This window comes from Apus apus, chromosome 1, assembly GCF_020740795.1.
Source record: "Apus apus isolate bApuApu2 chromosome 1, bApuApu2.pri.cur, whole genome shotgun sequence".
NCBI lineage: Eukaryota > Metazoa > Chordata > Aves > Apodiformes > Apodidae > Apus > Apus apus.
The window spans coordinates 103055552-103076286 of NC_067282.1; the positions used below are offsets into that span (position 1 = coordinate 103055552).

At 45.6% G+C, this 20735-nt stretch overlaps 1 long non-coding RNA gene across 1 annotated transcript; it reads left to right on the top strand.

Moving 5' to 3' along the window:
• Window positions 1-12880: 12880 nt before the first annotated feature.
• Window positions 12881-19872, top strand: LOC127380028 (uncharacterized). Its single transcript, XR_007888412.1, has 2 exons — window positions 12881-12951; window positions 19633-19872. It is a non-coding gene; the product is annotated as an uncharacterized LOC127380028 (long non-coding RNA).
• The last annotated feature ends 863 nt before the right edge of the window (window positions 19873-20735 follow it).

The window sequence follows — 20735 nt, forward strand, 5'->3', positions numbered from 1 at the left end:
AATGTTCTCAGGCAGCTGTGAGGCCTCCCCTTTCTCACCCAACAATAGAGTGTTCCTGCCACAGACCACCTCTGCAGAGAGGCACCAACACCCATCAGCCTCTTCTGCCTTCATAGCTTGATACTGCCAGCCTCTGGCCATGTTGCAGATGTGTGCCTCACAGCCTTGATAGCAATTAATCTGATCATCCCTAACACCTCGTGATAATGTCCTCTCCGTCTTCTCGCTGCTCCTCTGCCCACTTCATTGTGACCATGAGCTGTCCCATACTCATTGGAGGCTCTGGCCTTTCAGTAGGAGTCCCCCACAGACTGACGGCACTGGGGAGGAAGTCCCTGTCCTGCCAGACACACCCGGCAGCTAGAAGAGGGCAGGCACATCAAGTAAGGCAGCAGTTTTTAAAGGACAGCTCCATGTTTTCCTTTCTCCGACAGCACCAGCTCAGCAGAGAGCCTGTAGGATAGGTGGGTTTGAGACCTCCCCCTGCTCCTTGCAATTTCTGGGTCTTTCCTAAGGCACCTTCCTGCTTCTGTGTGGCCTCCCTCAGCTCCTCAACCCACTGTAGGCAGCCCTGCCTGCAGGATTAGAGCGCTGTTCCTGTGCCTGCACTTGCAAAGGACTAGGAATTAGAGGACCCTTCAGTACACTGTTTCCAAAAAGGATTTGCACTGATCATAGAGGGAGTTCACTGACATTAATTAATAGGTTCATTCCATTCCCCCCATTTTTTCTCTATTTACCCCTTCCTACCAGTAGGAAAAAGGAGGCACTTGGAGGTTAACAATCACTGGGGAAACACTACACCAAGATTTAAAATACTGTTTTCTAATGCTTTCTCTTTTCATCATGACAGCCAGAAAAACCTTTCTTCTGTATTGCCAAAGCATGTCTACATGCTGTCTTGTGTTGAGACAACACAGATGTGGAGATAAGGACCTGGCACACCAATGAACTCCTCACAGCAGCCTGACAGGACCTAAGGGCTGCTGGTGAGAACCCAAAGGACAGGATTAGTATGGTAGGGAAAATGAGGAGGCCTTAAGGAACTTTTTAGAAGCTCCCTATTTCCTGAAAGAAAGAAAATAATCAAAAGTGATGAGTCCAGTCCAGTGCTCCAGGTAACTGGTATAGGTTGGGTTTGGTTTACTGAGAAAACACATAAAAGCAACGAATCTAAAGCTAGTTAAATAAGCAGTGGTCATTTTGTTTCATCTCACAGAACACAATAGGGCTGTCTTAAATGGAGCAGCCCATCTGCACTGCCAGGAATCTGTTAATGTCTTTAAGTCTTTGCAAGGGGAAAGGGGGTTAGTTCCACCTACTTGCAGTCAACTGAAAGGCACTGGAGTGCTGGCCAATTTTCTTCCTGTGCCAATCCCTCTGCTTAATCTTAGCTTACCCAACTCAAACCAACATAAATGGGATAGAAAACTGCTGTAGGCTTAGGTAGGGCTGGGAAATTTGTGAGGTCTTAGTGAAAGAAAGAACATGTATTTATTTCATGGACCAGGCTCTGGGCTGATGTAAATAAGCCTGTCTTTGGGGGCACTGATTGATGCTTGATGAGAGCTAGTAATTTTTGGCTCCTTCTCAGAAGCATTAAGACTGCATTATTGGGGTGTTGCAATTGGATCTGGGATTTCATGGGCTTTATTTCAATAGCTGTGGTTACCCAAGCAGGCACACACATTTAAGCATTCCTAGAAGCTGAGATAAAACAGCCCTTTCATTTTCTATGCAGTAAGGTCTAAAGTTTCTCAAGTTATGCAAAATACATTGAAATGCCTTTAAATCTTGTCCACAAGTATAGAAGCAGGAGAACAAGGCCTGATCTCTCCCATAACTCCTAACCCAGTCCATACTGCAGCCTGAAACATAAAAACCAGAAGAATATGAGCAGAGTGCCTCTCTTTCCATGATTAATGTAATTTGCAATGGTTAAGGAGGAGTCTATAAACACATACACACACAGCAGCAGTCTACCAAATTATGCAAAGAGTTTACTTCATTTTTAGTTTTGCAATCAACAATTGATTTGATTAGTGGCACACTGACAATCACCTGGGAAATTTTTAAAAACTGACTTTTGCTGCCATGAATGCACATTTCAGTCATCCTCCACCAATGTCACAGCAACCTCCCGAGGCCCCAGTGGGGGAGGGAAAACAAAGCAGTAGCTGGGAAAGGCACAGCTCCTCTTGCCTTTCTGGTTTACATCCGCACTAAATCCCACTTGATTTCTTTGCCAGGTTGGCAGGAACACAAGGAGCAGAGGGGCACAATTAACATTCACCCCCTCTGCACACACATACACACATACCCTCTTGGGAGAAACATCCCTGTCACTGGAATCTCTTTTGCTCTTTCCCTAATTGTGGACTGATGTTGAGGAATTTTGAAGCAAGGCACAAGAACTGCTGTTCACAACCAGTGATTTCCTAAAAACTGTTGATTTCTGATTGTTTAATTCCTCCAAATGCTGCTGTTAAGAATTACATTTTACATGGCTAACAAAATACAAGTCTGTGGTGCAGAGAATCCAAAGAAAAACATTGCAAGCTTAGAAAGTAGGCACATGCACAGCACACTGGCCTACCTCAGGAGAAGGAGACCGTGCTGAAACAGTAAGAAAGGTAATTGGGGAGTTTCTGGAAAGCTGCTCTTTCTGTGGCACACATTTCCACAGGGACTGTGACTTGACTGCATGGTAGAACTGAGAGTTACACCACAGGGGCATGAAAGGCAGGATTCCTAAGAAAAGTATGGAAAGTAGCTGAAAGTAAGCCAAATCACCCTAGAAAGTATTAGGAAGAAATCTGTTACTCAAAAATTGGTTACTACTACTCACTCACTGCTAGTCCTCAGAGCTAAAACCTGAGCCCTGAACAGGGACTCATCCAAAACATGACCATCCCCTTGGCCTCCAAAGGTTTTGCTGTGCATGCAAAATTGAGGGTGAAATGAACTCTTTCTTTTAGAAGCAGAGGTGCCAAAAAATCTACGGCTGTCCTGGGAGGGCAATATAATAATTTTTAAAACAAATTAATTTTTCAAATCAGAACAAAAAAATAAGATAGAAATGTTTCTGCAGAACCAGAAATTCTGTACTTCTGCAAGACTGGGGAAATATAAATATGGAATGCATAGGTAAAAATCTGAAAATGCAATAGCAAATGTTGCAATAGAAACAGAATGAATAATTTTCACTTGCACAAATGAAGCAATTTGACATTATCACAGTGAAATGAGAAAGTCAACAGATAATTGTTTCTCATTTTCCATTTTAAATTTTGGCACACTTCCACAAAATAATTACATTTTGACAAAACCACTTTTACCAAGAGAAGACCACTACTCTAGCAAAAAGCAGCCAGCAAATCGATGGAAGATTCTCCCCTTCTGCTCTTGTGAGACCCCACCTGGAGTACCATGTCCAGTTCCAGAGTTCCCAGCATAAGAACTCTTGGAGTCAGTCCACAGGAGGGCCACAAATGATCAGATGGCTGGAGCACCTCTCCTATGAAGACAGGCTGAGAGAGCTGGGGTTGTTCAGCCTGGAGAAGAGAAGGCTCCAGGGAGACCTTATATCAGCCTTCTAGCACTTGAAGGGGCCCACAGGAAAGCTGGGGGGGATGCTTTTTACAAGGGCTTGTAGTGAGAAGACAAGGGGTAATGGCTTCAAGATGACAGAAGGTATTTTTAGGTTAGACATTAGGAAGAAATTCTTTCCTGTGAGGGTGGTGAGACACTGGAACAGGTTGTCCAGGGAGGTTGTAGATGCCGCCTCCCTGGCAGTGTTCAAGACCAGGTTGGATGGGGCTTTGCACAACCTGTTCTAGTGGGAGGTGTCCCTGCCTATGGCAGGTGGCTTGGAACCAGATGATCTTTAAGGGCCCTGCCAACCCTAACCATTATGTGATTCCCACAACAATCTCACCTGAGGCAAATCTTTTGTATTCTTCTTCTACACCAGTGCACTTCCCCAGAAACTATTCCTTCTCTTTAATTTCTAGTCTGCTTCTGTAGCACAAAAAGCCTCAACTTTCCCCTGCTTGTCCATTTCAAGTCAGAGAAGAATCTCATACAATTGAAGTAATTAGTCTGCCCATGAATTATGATAGGTCTCATATTTTATATGCAAAATTTCAACTGTGGCAGCTAAAAATAAAGCAGGTGATTATTTTTTATTCCTGCATTCCTGTCAGGTTTCTCGGTGAAATGCTGGTTCCACACTCAGTTCTCCTGAATGCCTCCATGTTCTGCCTCTTCTGTCATCAAGAGAAAGGCACTTTTCTCTGCTTCTTTCCTCCATTGAGTAGCTATAAGGACTCTTATGACATGATTTCCGCTACTTCACTATCCACATCAATAAAAGTGAAAAATCAAAGGAGATTACCTGCAAATAAATAATGGAAGACACATGATGCTTCAGGCCACAAGCAGACCTGGTACAGCTCAGTGTAAGTCCACTCCCCCAGCTCCCTCCTCATCCTCCAAGGACCACATGAGTAGTTTTGGGCTTTGTAAAGGCTAGAACGGAGACCAAAACTAAGTGGTCAGGGACTGTGAGAAGTATTCAGAAGGTAGTTCTCCCTTCAGGGTATCAGAAAAGAGTGCTAGTCTCTGAAGGAGTTACATTTCTAGGGCTTTAGCTGCTTCTACTGATGGAAGGTACTGCAGCATTTTTCACAAAGGGTGCACCTGCCCCAGCCAACTCCCCACTGAGAAAATGCTTTCAGTCTACTTAATTCCTTCTTACAGCTTCCACAGAACACAGCATTTTTCACTGCCTCTCCCCAACTGTTGTGTAGTGTCATTCTGTGCTTCCAAACACCTGACATGTCATCTCTGTGATGGATGAAAGGGTTCATACAGATTATGCAGCCTCTTGGAGGCTCTAGAGCTAAACTAACTCTGAAATTTTAAAGCACAGTCTGTTTTCCTGGAAATTCATGTAAAAATGAATGTGTTCTGAAGTGGAACCATGTTAAAAAGCAGTGGAGCTTGACTTCTGTGGGTGACTCAAACCCACCATATTCCTGCTTCTTCCACCAAACATTATGAAGTTCTGGTTTGAAACATTCAGGCATACAGAGGCTTTTTACTCCCCTGGCACCAATCAGTTCACAATACAAAGTGCCATGGGGCAGTTTTACATAGCCTGGAACGAAAATTCCAGCTGCAATGGCAAGAGATAGATAGATCCCCAGGTCAGCCATGGGGAAAGCCCAAGGGAAAGTGTTCAGGGACAACACAGCACCCTAACAACTGCCTGTAAAGGAGAAATTTTTCCCTGTCTTCTGTGTCCAATTGCCTGGCTGTGCTATGAAGCACAAGACAGTAGGAGCACTAAGCAGGCACTACCGTTGTGAAGCTTCACGGGTTCCTGGCACTGATGTGGCTTCTGTCTTCAGAAGTCAACTGCTCCTTTTAGCAATTCTGCTTTTAGGACAAGACTGGCACTTACAAAACCTCAAAGTTCCCCAAAATGGGGAAGAACTAGAGGAAAGTGGAAGGAAATTATAAAAAGAACTGACTATGGGGGACAGAAATGAAATAAAGGGAAGGGATGTGAGGATCACAGGATTAGACATGCATTGAGAGAGAACTGGATGGAGGGGACATCAAGCAGAACACCCGCATTCCTTGAAGTCATCTAAGAAGCTGGTGGATGCAACTCAGTGATGTTCTGCCCAGTGATGTGAGAATGACAGCACAGGCAGAGGTCCCACAGTTTCTGGGATGCACCATCAAACTTCCCTCCCTGGGGTGGTGACAATGAGGTCCCTTGACTTTTTGAGCTCTTTAGGATCCCTGAAGCTACATATCCAAGCTTTTCCCTGCAAGCCTTTTATAGGAAAGCTGAAGGAAGCCCATAAATCCAGAAGCTGAAGCTTTAAGAAGCACTGCACACATAGCAAAGTTTGGAATAAAAAATGCACCTGGCAACACTAGCAACCTTCCAGGTGCTCATTAACTGTTGGGTTCCTTGGTGCACAGGGTGAAAGGGGCCTACTGGGCAGAGAAGTTTGCAAGCTGAAATGGGTTTGGAGATCAGAGTTGCTGTAATAGTAGTTTCCCTGCTTTCTTATGGTGGTTTTAGAAAGAAATGCATGTATCATGCAATTTAAAAATCTCAAATGAAAGAGTTCTGTGCCCCTCTTCCTATCTTCATCTTCCTTTCTTTCCAAGTGTACAATACATACAACACTAAATTTTGCATTAAGGTATATCATGTGGAATGGCTTACTTGAATGTACAGTGCAGGATTTGACCAGTATATGGCTGTAAAATTATCTTTGTACAGAACATTGCATTTTGACACAGTATCCTTTGTCTAGCTCAGAAAACCCCAACAACAAACGATGCAGTGCACAGCATATACTTCTTCAAACTGTTTCTGGCAAGCTCTTTCATTTTGCACAGCCTATAGCTTTACACTCTATTATATGTTATATAGCAACATTACATTTTTTCAAATTAATTCATTTTTTATTACACAAACCCATTAACATAACTGTTTTGTGCATGCGTGTGTGTGTATATGTCTGTGGATTTCCCTCAAAAGGAACCAAATTGATCAAATAAAGCCTGACAGCAGTAAGTTTCTGCATTAAGATTCAAGCTTTTGTCAAGTTCTGGCACACTTATTTCCCTTTTAAAACTGTAATATTGACTTTCATCTTGCTCATACCACATTTATATTACTGCAGGTTTATTACTTCATTAAAGACACTGTAAATGGATACTGGAAAACACGAGATTGAAATCCAGTCCAAAGGCTGTACCGTCAAAATGCTGACACAATCCACATGGGAGGAGTGAAAACATGAATCTGAAGGTGGACAAAATGGGGAATATGCAGTGGGATTTGTAAAGTCATAGCAGCTAGCCTTCAGATTTCCACTAGACAACACAGAAACTAACTGCTGTAGTGCTTACGTTTCTTAGAATCATAGAATCATAGAATCATAGAATCCTAGGGGTTGGAAGGGACCTTGAAAGATCATCTAGTTCAACCCCCCTGCCAGAGCAGGGTCACCTAGAGTACATCACACAGGAAGGCGTCCAGGCGGGTCTTGAAGGTCTCCAGTGAAGAAGACTCCACAAGCTCTCTGGGCAGCCTGTTCCAGTGCTCTGTCACTCTCACAGTAAAAATTTTTTTTCTGATATTCACCTTAAACCTCCTATGCTCCAATTTGTATCCATTACTCCTTGTCCTATCACTGGTCATCAATGAAAAAAGCTTAACTCCATCTTCTTGACACTCACCCTTTACGTATTTGTAAACATTGATGAGGTCACCCCTCAGTCTCCTTTTCTCCAAGCTAAAGAGACCCAGCTCCCTCAGCCTTTCCTCATAAGGGAGATGTTCCACTCCCTTAATCATCTTTGTGGCTCTGCGCTGGACTCTTTCCAGCAGTTCCCTGTCCTTCTTGAACTGAGGGGCCCAGAACTGGACACAATACTCCAGATGCAGCCTCACCAGGGCAGAATAGAGGGGGAGGAGAACCTCTCTTGACCAACTAACCACACCCTTTCTAATGCACCCCAGGATGCCATTGGCCTTCTTGGCCACAAGGGCACACTGCTGGATCATGGCCATCCTCCTGTCCACCAGGACCCCCAGGTCCCTCTCTCCTACACTGCTCTCCAGCAGGTCAGCCCCCAAACCTGTACTGGTACATGGCATTTTTCTTCCCCAAATGCAAAACTCTACACTTGCCCTTGTTGAACTTCATCAGGTTTCTCCCCGCCCAAGTCTCCAGCCTGTCTAAGTCTCTCTGAATGGCAGCACAGCCTTCTGGTGTGTCAGCCACTCCTCCCAGCTTGGTGTCATCAGCAAACTTGCTGAGGGTACATTCTGTACCCTCATCCAGGTCGTTGATGAAGATATTGAACAACACCGGTCCCAGTACCGACCCCTAAGAGACTCCACTAGTCACAGGCCTCCAACTAGATTCTGCCCCATTGACTACAACTCTCTGACTTCTTCCTTTCAACCAGTTCTTGATCCACCTCACTGCCTGATCATCAAACCCATACTTGATCAACTTATCTACAAGGATGCTGTGGGAGACGGTGTCAAATGCTTTACTGAAATCAAGATAGACCACATCCACCGCTCTACCATCATCTATCCACCTAGTAATTTCCTCATAGAAGGCTATAAGGTTAGTCAAACATGACTTACCCTTAGTAAAACCATGTTGACTGCTCTTGATGACCCCCATGTCCTTGATATGCCTAGAGATAGTGCCAAGGACAAGTGGTTCCATCACCTTTCCAGGGATGGAGGTGAGGCTGACTGGTCTATAGTTACCCGGGTCCTCCTTCTTGCCCTTCTTGTAGACTGGTGTGACATTTGCTATCCTCCAGTCCTCAGGCACCTCTCCTGTTACCCATGACTTACCAAAGATGATGGAGAGTGGCCTAGCAATGACCTCCGCGAGCTCCCTCAGCACCCTTGGATGCATTTCATCCGGACCCATCTATTTATGGATGTCCAGATTACTCAACTGATCCCTAACCCAGTCCTCACCCTTACCTGGGCAAACTCCTCCTTTATCTTGACTTCTTCTGGGGCTATATGAGACTGGGGCTCATGGGGAAAGCCTGCAGGAGTAAAGACAGAGGCAAAGAAGGCATTCAGCACCTCTGCCTTTAAATCCTCTGTCACCAGGGCACCCACCTCATTCAGCAGTGGGCCTATATTGCCTCTGGTATTAGTTTTGTTGGCTATGTATTTGAAAAAGCCCTTTCTATTGTTCTTAACCTGACTTGCAAGGTTAAGTTCCAAGGAGGCCTTAGCTTTCCTAGTTGCCTCCCTACATTCTCTGACAACAGTCCTATATTCCTCCCAAGTGACCAGCCCCTCCTTCCATGATCTATAGATTTTCCTTTTCCACTTGAGTTTGCCCAGCAGTTCCTTTTTTAACCACGCTGGTCTCCTAGCTCCCTTACTAGATTTTCTACCCATTGGGACACACTGATCCTGTGCTTGCAAGAAGTGGTCCTTGAATGTTGACCAGCTATCTTGAGCCCCTTTACCTTCCACCACCCTGTCCCATGGGACTTCCTTTAACAATTGATTGAGGAGGCTGAAGTTTGCTCTGTGGAAGTCCAGGGTTCTGGTCCTGCTGGGTATTCTGTTCCTCCCACACAGGACCCTGAACTCCACCATCTCGTGGTCACTGCAGCCAAGGCTGCCATTGACCACCACTGCTTCAACCAGGCCCTCCTTGTTGGTGAGCACAAGATCCAGCAGCGCCCCTCTTCTAGTCGGCTTGTCCACCATTTGCATTAAGAAGTTATCATCAATGCACTGGAGGAACGTCCTAGACTGTGAAAGGCTGGCTGTGTAAGTCTTCCAGCAGATATCGGGGTAGTTAAAATCTCCCATGAGGACCAAGGACTGTAATTGTGAGGCTGCTTTCAGCTGCCTGTAGAAAGCCTCATCAACCTCCTGGCCTTGATCAGGAGGTCTGTAGTAGACCCCCACAACTGTATCACCCATACCACCCTGCCCTTTAATTCTTACCCACAGACTTTCAACTTGCCCCTCATCAGCCCCTGCACAAAACTCGATACATTCTAGTTGCTCTCTCACATAAAGAGCAACTCCACCACCTCGCTTCACCGACTGATCTTTCTTCAGTGTTAACTCTGAATTAATGGCAAGCAGAAAGAGAACACCGTGAGCGGCATAACTTAACGGCTCAGATCCATGCAGGGGTATAAAACCAGCAGACTACACTCCAGATGAATAAATTAAATGAGTCAATACATCTTGTCCAAATGTTGATAAGACCCTAAATATTTGTTACCCATATTGCTGAAGGAGATCCTGCATTTCTTGGGGTCTGTTGGAGAGCAGATGCCAGCATTGCTGTACAGACAATAAGACAGCACCTGGCTGGTTTAGCAGGTCTGGACCTGCAGTGGAGCAAGTACACAGATTCCTGCTGAGGTGACCTGCATAAAATGACCCCATAAGCCTGCCAAAAACTAGTGGACCTCCATAATGTTTTTCACCAGAACTTAGCAAAAGGCCCAGAGGTCTGCATAATGTGTGTAAGAAATGAGTGTTTATCACTACCTGATTAGACAAGACATGTAGCTCAACATCAAAACTATGGGTTAAAACGTGCAGCATCCCGCAGTTAGTACTGAAGATACAGACAAGATTGTGTGATGAAAATCGTATGAAGTAAGAACCATTAAGCCGTCAAGTAAAAAAATATCCTGCAGAGATGAAGGCACTCCTTAGCTGGGCAGCCACTCTAATCTCTTCATTGTAGTCCTTCTTGTTCTCCACCCATTCCCAGTTGTGCATTTATTCCCTGTCCTCATAAGGAAGTAGGCCTCCAACCCATAAAGACACCTGCCTGAATTTTAATTGAACTGAGCACATGGGTGTGAAGTATACTCAAGGCAAACCTCTTGGGATAAACGATGACCTGGTTTGTTAGCTCAAATGTGGCACCACATTAATGTGGTTACACTAATTCCAGCCCTGGCTGGCTTGTGCTGGTTAGTGTGGAGCTTGGGAAGAGAAAACCTGTGATTGCCAGCACTTGCCCATCCACCTAGGAGGAGTGGTTGCAGTGCACAGAGACTGGCTGTCTACATTTGGTTTCGGACAGAATCTGAATCAGCATGTGGCAAAACACTCCCAAAACCTGTTTTTCTGACTGACCATGAGGTAGTAACTTACGTCTTGTGATTTGTTCTTCTAAGCAATGAGAACAAGGGCCCCTGTCCAAGTCCAAACATCAGATTGGCCTTAAAAGCATCACCTGAGAGAGCATGAGGGTAACAGAGAACTCATGGCATAGTGAAGAGAGCCACTGTGTAAGATGTGTGCCACCTTAAAGGAGCATATACTTCGTAAGGCGTGATATTTATAGGAAGGCTTCAGCTGGCAAAAATATCCAAAATTTCCTGTCTTCTGGAGGAGACAATATTAGTTCGTAAATGTTCTTATTCTGGCTCCATCTCTTTTGTAGCACTCCACCAACAGCTAAAAGCCAGTGAGCAAGATTTGAGAAGTGGTTCTACAATCCCTGCCCTGTCCTCAAAAAACTTCCTTGCCTTCTTACCTGTTGTGAATCTCAGGTGTCCACTTCTTCTCTCCTGTACCAGAAAAATGGCAAGCCATTCCTCCAGTACCTTCTTGCAATTTAGTTCCCTTCTTCCTTGCAAAGACTTACTCTTTCTTCCACATCTTACTTCCTACTGTTCACTTCCAAACTAAGCTGATCCTTTCCTGAGCTTCATCCCAGATGCCTCTGCAGTTTATTCCTCTCTGATACTGCCTGGGGATCTCACCCTTCATTTTTGCAATCGTTCATTTGCATTGAAGTCTCTCCATGTGAAAAATTGTGGTTAGAAGAACTAGGACTATCCAGCAGGCCCTGGGGATAACAAAAAAGGAGATGGGTTAAGGCTATCCATCCACTGCTTTCACTCTTTTTTTTTTTTCTTTTTCTTTGGAGTGACCCGAGATGGTCAATCCTGGGCAGGAACAGCAGCTCGGAACAGAACCTGACTTACATTAAGAGGTGCTGAACTCTGCTCCACTGTTCGCAATTGGTGAGGTGCATGCCATGCATTCTTCAACGCATCCCCAGCAGTGACAGGGACACATGCCCTTTCTCTGCCTTGCGCCGTTCTGCAGCTGGCCCCACTTCTGCCTGAAGCCACTCCGAAGCAGCGCCCACCCAAACCGTCCCATCAGCCAGGCTGCCCAAACAAAGGAGCAAGGATGGGCGTGGGAAAAGCTGGGGAGAGCGAAGTTTGTGCCCCCGGATTCTCAGCTCTTGTGCGAATTCAGCGGTGACGGTGCTGCACGCGTGTCAGCAGCAGATTAGCTGCTCTTCAGAGACGCGTATCCTCGCCTTCGCCTCTTTCAAAGACCAAGCTGCGCGCATGCTAGATGTGGGTGCCCCCCTCCCCCCATGTTTAATTCTGCTTTCTGCACTGAGCATTTTGAATGCTTCTACAGCACACCGTGTGCAATGAGAGACAGTCCCACAGGGCAGAGGTGCAGGCTGCATTCTGAGATACTCCTCTGCTGTAGAAAACAAACAACAGCCTCTGAGACTATTTCTCTGCCAAAACAATTTTAGCATTTCACTGTCACACAGCAGGCAATCCGGGCGGTGAGGGAATACGCTGAGAAGGGCCGCCGCGCCCACCTCAGGAGGCTGGTTGTTTTAAAATGCACCAGGCAGCTAATTCATTTCCCTTTAAAAAACGTTGCAAAAAAAAAAAAGTAGTTGGAGGTATTACACTTTCGTAACAAAGCCTCTGTTATAAATGAGCGTCTCCTCCTCAGCCAGGGCTGTAATTAGATTGCCTGCGGTGATGACGAATGGCCAAGGTGAATTCACGCCTGGGGAAGCGCGCAGCGACAGCCCGTGTCCAGAAGGCAGGGCTACCTGCCGTGGCCACCTCAGACCATCGCCTGGAAGCCCTCGGCCTGCCTGGGGGATGCCGGGCACCCGCGGGTGGGCGCTCGCCAGAGGCCGCCGGCGAGAGCCACGAGCAGCCCGCGGTCCGGCCGGGCCGCTGCCGCCCCTCTCTCCTCCGGGACGCGGAGCAGGGCGAGGAGCCGAGGGGCGGCCCTTGGCAGGACCTCCCGCCGCCGCTCACCGCCCGCCCCTCGGGCCGGGCCCCCCTCACCGGCCCCGGGCCCCCCTCGCCGTGATGAGCGGTCGGGTGTGACCAATGCCCCCTCCTGCTCTCCTCCCCTTTCCTTGCCCGCTGCCCCAGTACATGCCTTGTGAGAGGCAGGGCACTGGGAAAAAACGCCGGGCACCCCGAAGACCAGGGAATGCTCTTGTTAAGGGCTGGCTTCAAGCGCATTCGCTGTCAAGGAGAAGCTCGCTGGGGTGTTGCGGTGCTCGTGTCTGCGTTTTAGAGGCAACCTTCTGCAGGATGCAGCAGGTATCTGGAGAGATGTAGGTCACGCTGGGCTGAGTCCTGGCCAGAAATCACCCCGTGTTTCTTGTTCTTAAAGGCCAGGAGCATTTGGCCCATCGACTCTAATGGCTTAAGCTTTGCACTGTTTCAGAAGTTTCTGCTTTCTCTAAATCATGAGTTTGTGGTGTGTTGTGGTTTTTTGTTTGTTTGTTTGTTTGTTTTTTCTCTTAACTTCACTGTCAGTTGCTACACAACAGACCATGCCTGGAAACAAAGAGCTCCATCCAGAAGTAAAATATGCTATAAAAAAGAAGAAACTGTCCCCAGGACAGATCCATTTCAGTAAATAGTAAGGGTGATGCGAAATGAAAGTTGTACTGAAATCATTAGCTCTGAGAACATTGAAAGGACTGAAGAGGTATAAGCTGAAACCTAAGAATTATAAGCAGCATTGTCATTTACAGTTACAAAAACTCTTGCATGGACAAAATAGTTGGCAGAATGAGGCAGGTGATGGCTGTAGCAGCAGCATCATGTTTCTGCTCTGTGGACTTTAGTAAAAATAGCCTACTTAGAGGATGAAGCAACCTCTTGCCAAAGGGCCTCTGGCCAAAGGGCACTGTCTGGTGTGGCATGAATGCTAAACCTTACACTGGATTTGGAAGTTGCAGGCCTCACTAGTGCACAGCCTGATCCACTTTAACCATGCGTTTTCATGGGCCTCCCATTCCTCTTCTGGCCCCAAACAGTTTCTGAACAACCCTAAAACTCTCAGCGTCAATTAATGTAAATGTGACAGGCTTCTCTGATATGTAGGATAAGGAGTCTTTCAGCCTCATTAGAGCAAGGAAGGGCTTTCCATCTATCTCCCGATTTTGATGGAAATGGTATACAACATGTTTTATTTTTGTGAAACAATCAGAGTGAAGGGGCTGTGAGCCAGGGCCGCTAGCTAAGAATTGAAGATGAAATTTAATTGGTTAGTAACAAAAATTTTAGTGCTGAGACAGCTTGTTTACATCTATTTAATGTCATTGCTTCCTGAATTTGTCTATCAGGAAGTGCTGCCTGACTGCTTCAGACAGATAACAGCCTGGTTCATGCTGCTTCCAGATTTATTTTCTCTTCTGGCCACCAACAGCCTCTTTCAAGTCTTTCAGTCTCTTTGTCTTGTAGTGTCCTTTCCTGCTGAACTGCACTGAGGTGCACTCTGTCCCTGCTTATACCAGGGCCTTTTACCTGCTGCTGCTGCTGTTTAATCATATCTGTTATCTCTCTTCTGGCTCTGTGCCTTTTGTTTGCCATCCTGTAGACCTTTGGCAGTTTGTGCTTCTATGTTTCCCAAACCTCATCCTCTCCTTGCTTACAAGCCCTGAAAAGGGCATTTTATTTAGATGAAACATTTCAGCTCTAATGCTAAATTGTGCAAGGACATGGGAGCTGGATCTTAGGAACATGGTATTACTGAGTGTGGTGAGAGAGGTGATTCTGCCCCTCTACTCTGCTCTGGTGAGGCTGCACCTGGAGTACTGTGTACAGCTCTGGAGCCCTCAGCACAAGAAAAGACATGGAGCTGTTGGAGAGGGTCCAGAGGAGGGCCACAAAGATGATCAGAGGGCTGGAGCACCTCTGGTACGAAGACAGACCGAGAGAGTTAGGACTGTTCATCCTGGAGAAGAGAAGGCTCTGGGGAGACCTTATAGTGGCCTTCCAGTGCCTGGAGGGGCTACAGGAAAGCTGGGGAGGGGCTTTTTACCAGGGTGTGTAGTGATAGGACAAGGGGTAGTGGTTTTAAACTGAAAGAGGGGAGATTTAGGTTAGATATTAGGAAGAAATTCTTCACCATCAGGGTAGTAAGGGGTTGGAATAGGTTGCCTAGGGAGGTTGTGGATGCCACCTCCCTGGAGGTGTTCAAGGCCAGGTTGGATGAAACTTTGTGAAACCTGGTCTAGTGTGAGGTGTCCCTGCTCATGGCAGGGAGGTTAGAACCCTTAAGGTCCGTTCCTACCTTAACCATTCTATGATTCTATGATTCTGCTCTGCCTATCTTTGCTACCTGTTCCATGTGGGAAAAGATTTTGAAACATTTTTAGGGTACCTTGACAGTATTCTCTACAAGTGGCAGCTACTGTTGTGCTGTAAAAGCAGGAGAGCAGCAATAAGGGTTGGAGTTTGTTGGGGTTTTTTTTAGTTTTGTTTGTTTGCTTTTGGGTTGTTGTTTTGGTTTTCTGTGGTTGTTTTTTGGTTGGTTGGTTGGTTTTGGTTTTGTTTTTATGGGAGGCAATTGTTTATGAAACAATGCAAGAGGAACACTCAGATGTACCTGAAAAAAACTAGCAGAGCATGAGTTTTGGATTATAAAGCTTAACAAAAAGCAGTGGAGTGACTCTTTAATTAGGTTTGTATCTGGGTGAATCCTAAATTTCACTGTTTGGGTCTTCTTAGGAGGATTATTTGGCCAATGCAAGCAGTTGTGAGCTTTTCCAAATTATTCAGCTAAATGCTGAGAAAATGGAATGAGGACTAATAAAAGGTCTTGTTACAGAAATAGGTGCTGGCATGGAAAAGGGATTCCAGCCCTCCGACTACTGACATAGGCATCTTCTTCATGTTCAGTGTCCATTTCTCAGGCTGAGTCACAGTTGTTACATAAGGTTTAACTATCCCTTACATGAACTTCTAAGGTAATCTACTGCCTCGTTACAAAATAGCCAGCCTTGCAAAGACACGGGGGGCTCAGCTGCTTCTCTCTGGTGTACTCAGAGCCAAGCTACAAGAGGAGCAGAGTTTTGGACTGCCATGTATAATGCAAATGAAAACAGAAAGTTGTTGCTGGGAGGTATTGGTAGTCTAAAGGAAATTAAGGAAATTGTTCCTGGAAATGGTATAGAAAGAGAATCTTATTAAAATGGATCCCATTGAAGGGAAGGTGTTTGAAAGGGAACGTGCCTTTTCAGAAGTTATAAGAATACTTACGAGAGACACGGGCCTTCCATATCTATCATTAGTTGGTATTTGGGGTTTTGAACCAGTACAGATGCACCCCTCAGAGTCTTTCACACTGACAGAGCCTTGGAAAATATCACTGGAGAGGGCTTCCTCTTGGCTAGGGGAAGCTAACAGCGGTGATGACATCACATAATGACTTACTACCTGGTGCACAGCTGTACCATGCAAAATATTTAACACCATTTCTCTTGCACCACATTTTGTTAGGTGGGAGCACAGACCAAAGCTGATGCGTGTCATGTCCCATGCTGCTGTGAGACTCAGGAGAGACTGCAGTTACCTACCTGTGAGAATTTTTAAAGATGGCCAGTTGGTTTTGGTTTTCAGTGAATTGCAGGACATTCTTCCCCATCCCTTGGGGCTCTCACACCTATGTGCTGCTTTTGCAAAATTAGTCCTTTTTCCTTCGGGGAGCAGTAAGGAGAATACCCTTCATACAATTTTACTTTGCCCATTAGGACATCAACCAGGCATGATGTATTCATGGCAACTAACAAGGTTTGTAAATATATCATGTCTAGGAAGTCATGGGTGGCAGGTGTTTTTTCTCCCTCACTGCACACAAGCCTTGTAAGCATGAGGACCCTTTCAGCATGGTAGTGAAGGAAAAATGCAGTGATGTCTTGCCATGGAGAGAGAAAAGACATTATTTAGAGTGGAGTGATTGGGGGGTGGAAGGCTCATTTAGAAAATTAAACATGACCTTTTAAGCAAAAAATGGATGGATGTAGAGCAAACATCCCATCAACTGTGAAAGGAAAAAAATGTTACAATCTGACTTAAAACACCCCATGCTTTTTTTGAACTCTAGATATTATAAAATCTGTGAGCAAGTAGTGTTGTCCAGTTCCTATGAGAACATGTGCAACCATTCGCAGCAAGAAAAGAAGCAGTGTCTAATAATAATCACAATGCATTCTCAGGACTTAAAGGAGTAAATTTAGCCCTGATGCAATCAATACAGTTGCACAAGAATCTGGCTTACCTGCTGCCTCCATCCTGCGGGTCCCTGCATGCCCTTTTGCTTCAGTGGCTACAGCTCAGCCAATTCTAAACCATCTCCCCAGAGCCCCAGCAGGCTCATCCCCTAGAGAAAGAATGGAGGCACCCACTGCAGTGCATGCTTCACCCCTGACTCCCTGCAAACCTTGCCTCTTCTCAGGCTCAGCCTGGTATGTCACAAGAGCAGAGCCAGGATGTGCACCCTCTTGTAGGAGCTGAGAAACACTCAGCTTCCCGGAGACGATACAGCCACGGAAGATGAGTAAGTGCTCAGTGCCTCTTACAAAGAGATTATTGTAGGAGATACAGAGAAAGACCTAGGGCTAAAGGAGACTTCAACATCTGCAGAGTGCAAGAGCTGCACAGCCACTGATGAATACACTGAAGTACTTGATGTGAAGAATGAATAGGTCTTCTGCTGCATTGAACAAGTCATGTCTGTCCTCTCCAAGGTCCCCATACCACACCACAACCCCTACTGTCCCCTTCTTGGATGTGATATGACCTCCGTCCCTGAGGGTAGGGACAGCTGGTGAGCCAAATCTGCCATCCACTCTGCAAATTTGGACTTGTCTACTGCCCTTTAGGCCTGCTGCTGTCTCTGTTTGTCTGGTCCATTCAGCTGTTGTGTCTTGTCACTGTCCCAGCCACCTGACTCTCTGAGCAAGCAGTTGCCTGGAAATGTCAAAAAACTCCAAACTGTCCTGCCCATCTGCCTCTGCTTCATATCCTAGACAACCAGTGAAATAACAGAACCCTGTGGTTATGCCTCCAGCACTGTGAGGCCAGGGGTTGCAGCATGCTGCTGTGACTTCTGTCACAGCAAGCCACAGCAAGCCTTTGGTTTTAGGCTACCCTCCTTTTTTAATAGCACATTTCATTCATCCAGAGTTGACTGACTGGAGGAACAGATGCCCACACTGATACTGGTTTGGAGACTTCATCTCTACATTGTGTTTTGTTTTATTGCCACTCAACACCCATTTTAAAGTGAAGCCTATGCCTGTTCACACTACCCAAAGAGCTTTTCCTGTAACTATGTTCTGCTTTGAGACGGTGAATTCCCAAGTATAACTTCTAGCCCCCAACAGGACCAAGTGTGCAGGTTCACAGCGGTAACAAACTGAAGGGCTGGGGACACAGCCAGGAGCCACTGGCTTAAAGTTTTTCCTCCTGTTTGGGAAGACTGTGATCAGCCATGCCTACCTACAGTGGGTCTCAAGAAAATAGTACAAATATTTGCCATTTCAAGCAGTAATACAATTGCTGCAGGGTGGATGCACAAATATTATCCTTATCTCATAAATGGCAAAACTGCATTCCCTCAGCATCAGATAGCAGGTCTGTGGCAACCATAATTAGACCTCTGGTCATCTCTCTGCAAGCCCCAGACCTGTGACTCCAGCTCACAGTGCAGTCACAAGGTGACTCCAAAGAAACAGCACTTTACCTTGAAACAGAGCAGATTGCACCAGACACAAGATATTAAAAAAAAAATAATGAAAAAAAAAAAAAATCAAGCAGCAGAATGCACTCGGTGCCCCTGCAAGGTCTTCACTTATACACAAACTGTTTCAAATCAGCCAAGTTAAACACTGGCCTGCACTATCTCCACACTCAGTACATTTCCCAAGGACACAGTATAAATGCTTCCATCAAGGCACAGCTTAATTTATTTGTTTGCTTCTCTCCTTGCTCACAAGAAAGCTTTTTTGTTTAAATGAGGAGAATAAATAGTCTCCTGACCCTTCTCTCTGCAGCACATGCTTCCACGCTGCCCTGTGTTTATGAGGCTAATGGGGGAAAATGCTGTGGGAGGCCCTTGTTAAAACACTGGCAACACCTCTCCTTTCATAACACAGTGATTTGGGGATGCATTGTGTTTGTAGAAGCAGGAGGAAGAGGAGGCTAATAAAAAAAAAAAATCCATTGTCAGAGCATTCTCTGCATAAGGACAGACGGTCAAAATGCAGGGAAGACAACAATTACCTCGGAATAAAGAGCCCATGATGGAGATAAATAATCAGGGGGTTCATTCAACAAGAGCCTGCTGTTCAGAAATCCACTGGAACACCTGCAGCTTCCACGTCATTATAGTTTTGATCAGTGAGCATTAGAAGCCTTTTTGTGAGTCCCTTGTTTCTTATATTAATCATCACAAAAGCACTCTACTGACATAAAACCACACAGGAAATGTGGGGACTTCTCCTCACCCAAACTTTGTCAGTCTCCATTTTAATCTTTTTTTCACTCTACCCACCCTGTTATTTGTCTTTCCTCCAGTGCTCTGAAATGCACATTTCCTTATCAGACCTGTGTGTCTTTTTGCTTTTTAAATCAAGTCTTAGTAGAGAATGATGTGATGTCAAGCCTTTTGACTTGGAGACACTCATGGAAATCTGGAGTCATAAAGGTAGGGTTTCAGGTCTTACATATCAAGCTTATTTCTGCACTTATTTCTGGCCCTATCAGTATCTTGGCATTGTGTCAAAATACTGTGTAGGAAAATATGTTTATCCCTCCTCTAATTCTTTTGCAAATGCACTGGAGGAAAGTGGCATATCCCCAAGAATCAAGGGGAAAGAAGGCACCTGGCTTTGGCCATGAAGAGAAAGGTGCATCTCTCTTTCACAAACAAGTTGGGGAAAGAAATGAGAAAGAGCTGTGACCTTGACTTCTCTCTTCATGTTGCAGATATCTTCTTCAGGCTTTGGATCTATGACTGGGGGAAAATCGTTTGGATCCCTAAACAGAGTGTTCCTTAGGCAGATCCATGAAGTGTGCTTCCTCCTGCTTCCCTCATGGTGGTAGCCCATAAGCCACACAGAGTGATAAGTGGCCTTGGTCACTTGATGGAGGTGGCAGTAACTCAGCCTCCTGCAGCAGATATTTTCTTGGACAGGAGAGGGCAATAAAACTATGCCCACTGCCTTCCTCCTGCCCAGACGTTAAAGTTCATGTGCTAGTTAGTGTCACTATGGTTCCTTTGCAGCCACAGATCTTGTATTGAATACTTCTTTGAGATGTGTGGGGTCTTCTCTAGGCAAAGATAGTTGTCATGGAATGAGTTGGGTTCAGTCTTTTCTGTAAATTCTGTGAATCCACACTGGCTCAATTGTTTAAGTACAAGTTTATATCGATGTACTTGCAGGACATCCCAGTTTCTAAGCTGTGTCTGTATTACCATATTGGTCAGCAGTTCCCAGTTGCTAGTTCCAGATTTGCTTGACCACATTCTGACCCCACACCTCCCTGCCACCTCCTCTCCACAGTCCCAGTTTTCAAACACAAGGGAAACCTGGGTGTGTTGGTTGATAGTGAGCACTTACATGGTCTGGGCAGGCACCCAATTTGGACCACTGCAAAGGCAGGAATTTGGGATATTCTATGGCATAACCTAGCATGCTCGTGTGGATACAGTCTCCATGGATTAATCACATCACAGCAGAATCTTAATTACATAGTTCAGCTCTCAGTATTTTCCTTAAGATCTATTACTCTGTTTTCCACAACCTTTCATTGTACATAGCCTGCTTTGATAAGGCTGTATCCTGAGTTAGGTCTTCATCCTGCCAAGACAACTACTACTGAGACATATCCCTCCTGTGCCTGAGAGAGAAGATCCCCTGGAGGTACTGGAACTTTTGTCCAGATGCACATATTAATGTGAAGATGCCTAAGCAGCAGGAGGGCTTAATGTATACTGGGTTGAACAGTGCCAGTCCCAATGAGTACCGTGTCATGGTGAACAATCTGGAGAATACTTCATGTAACACTGCAGGCAAGTGCCAGCCCAG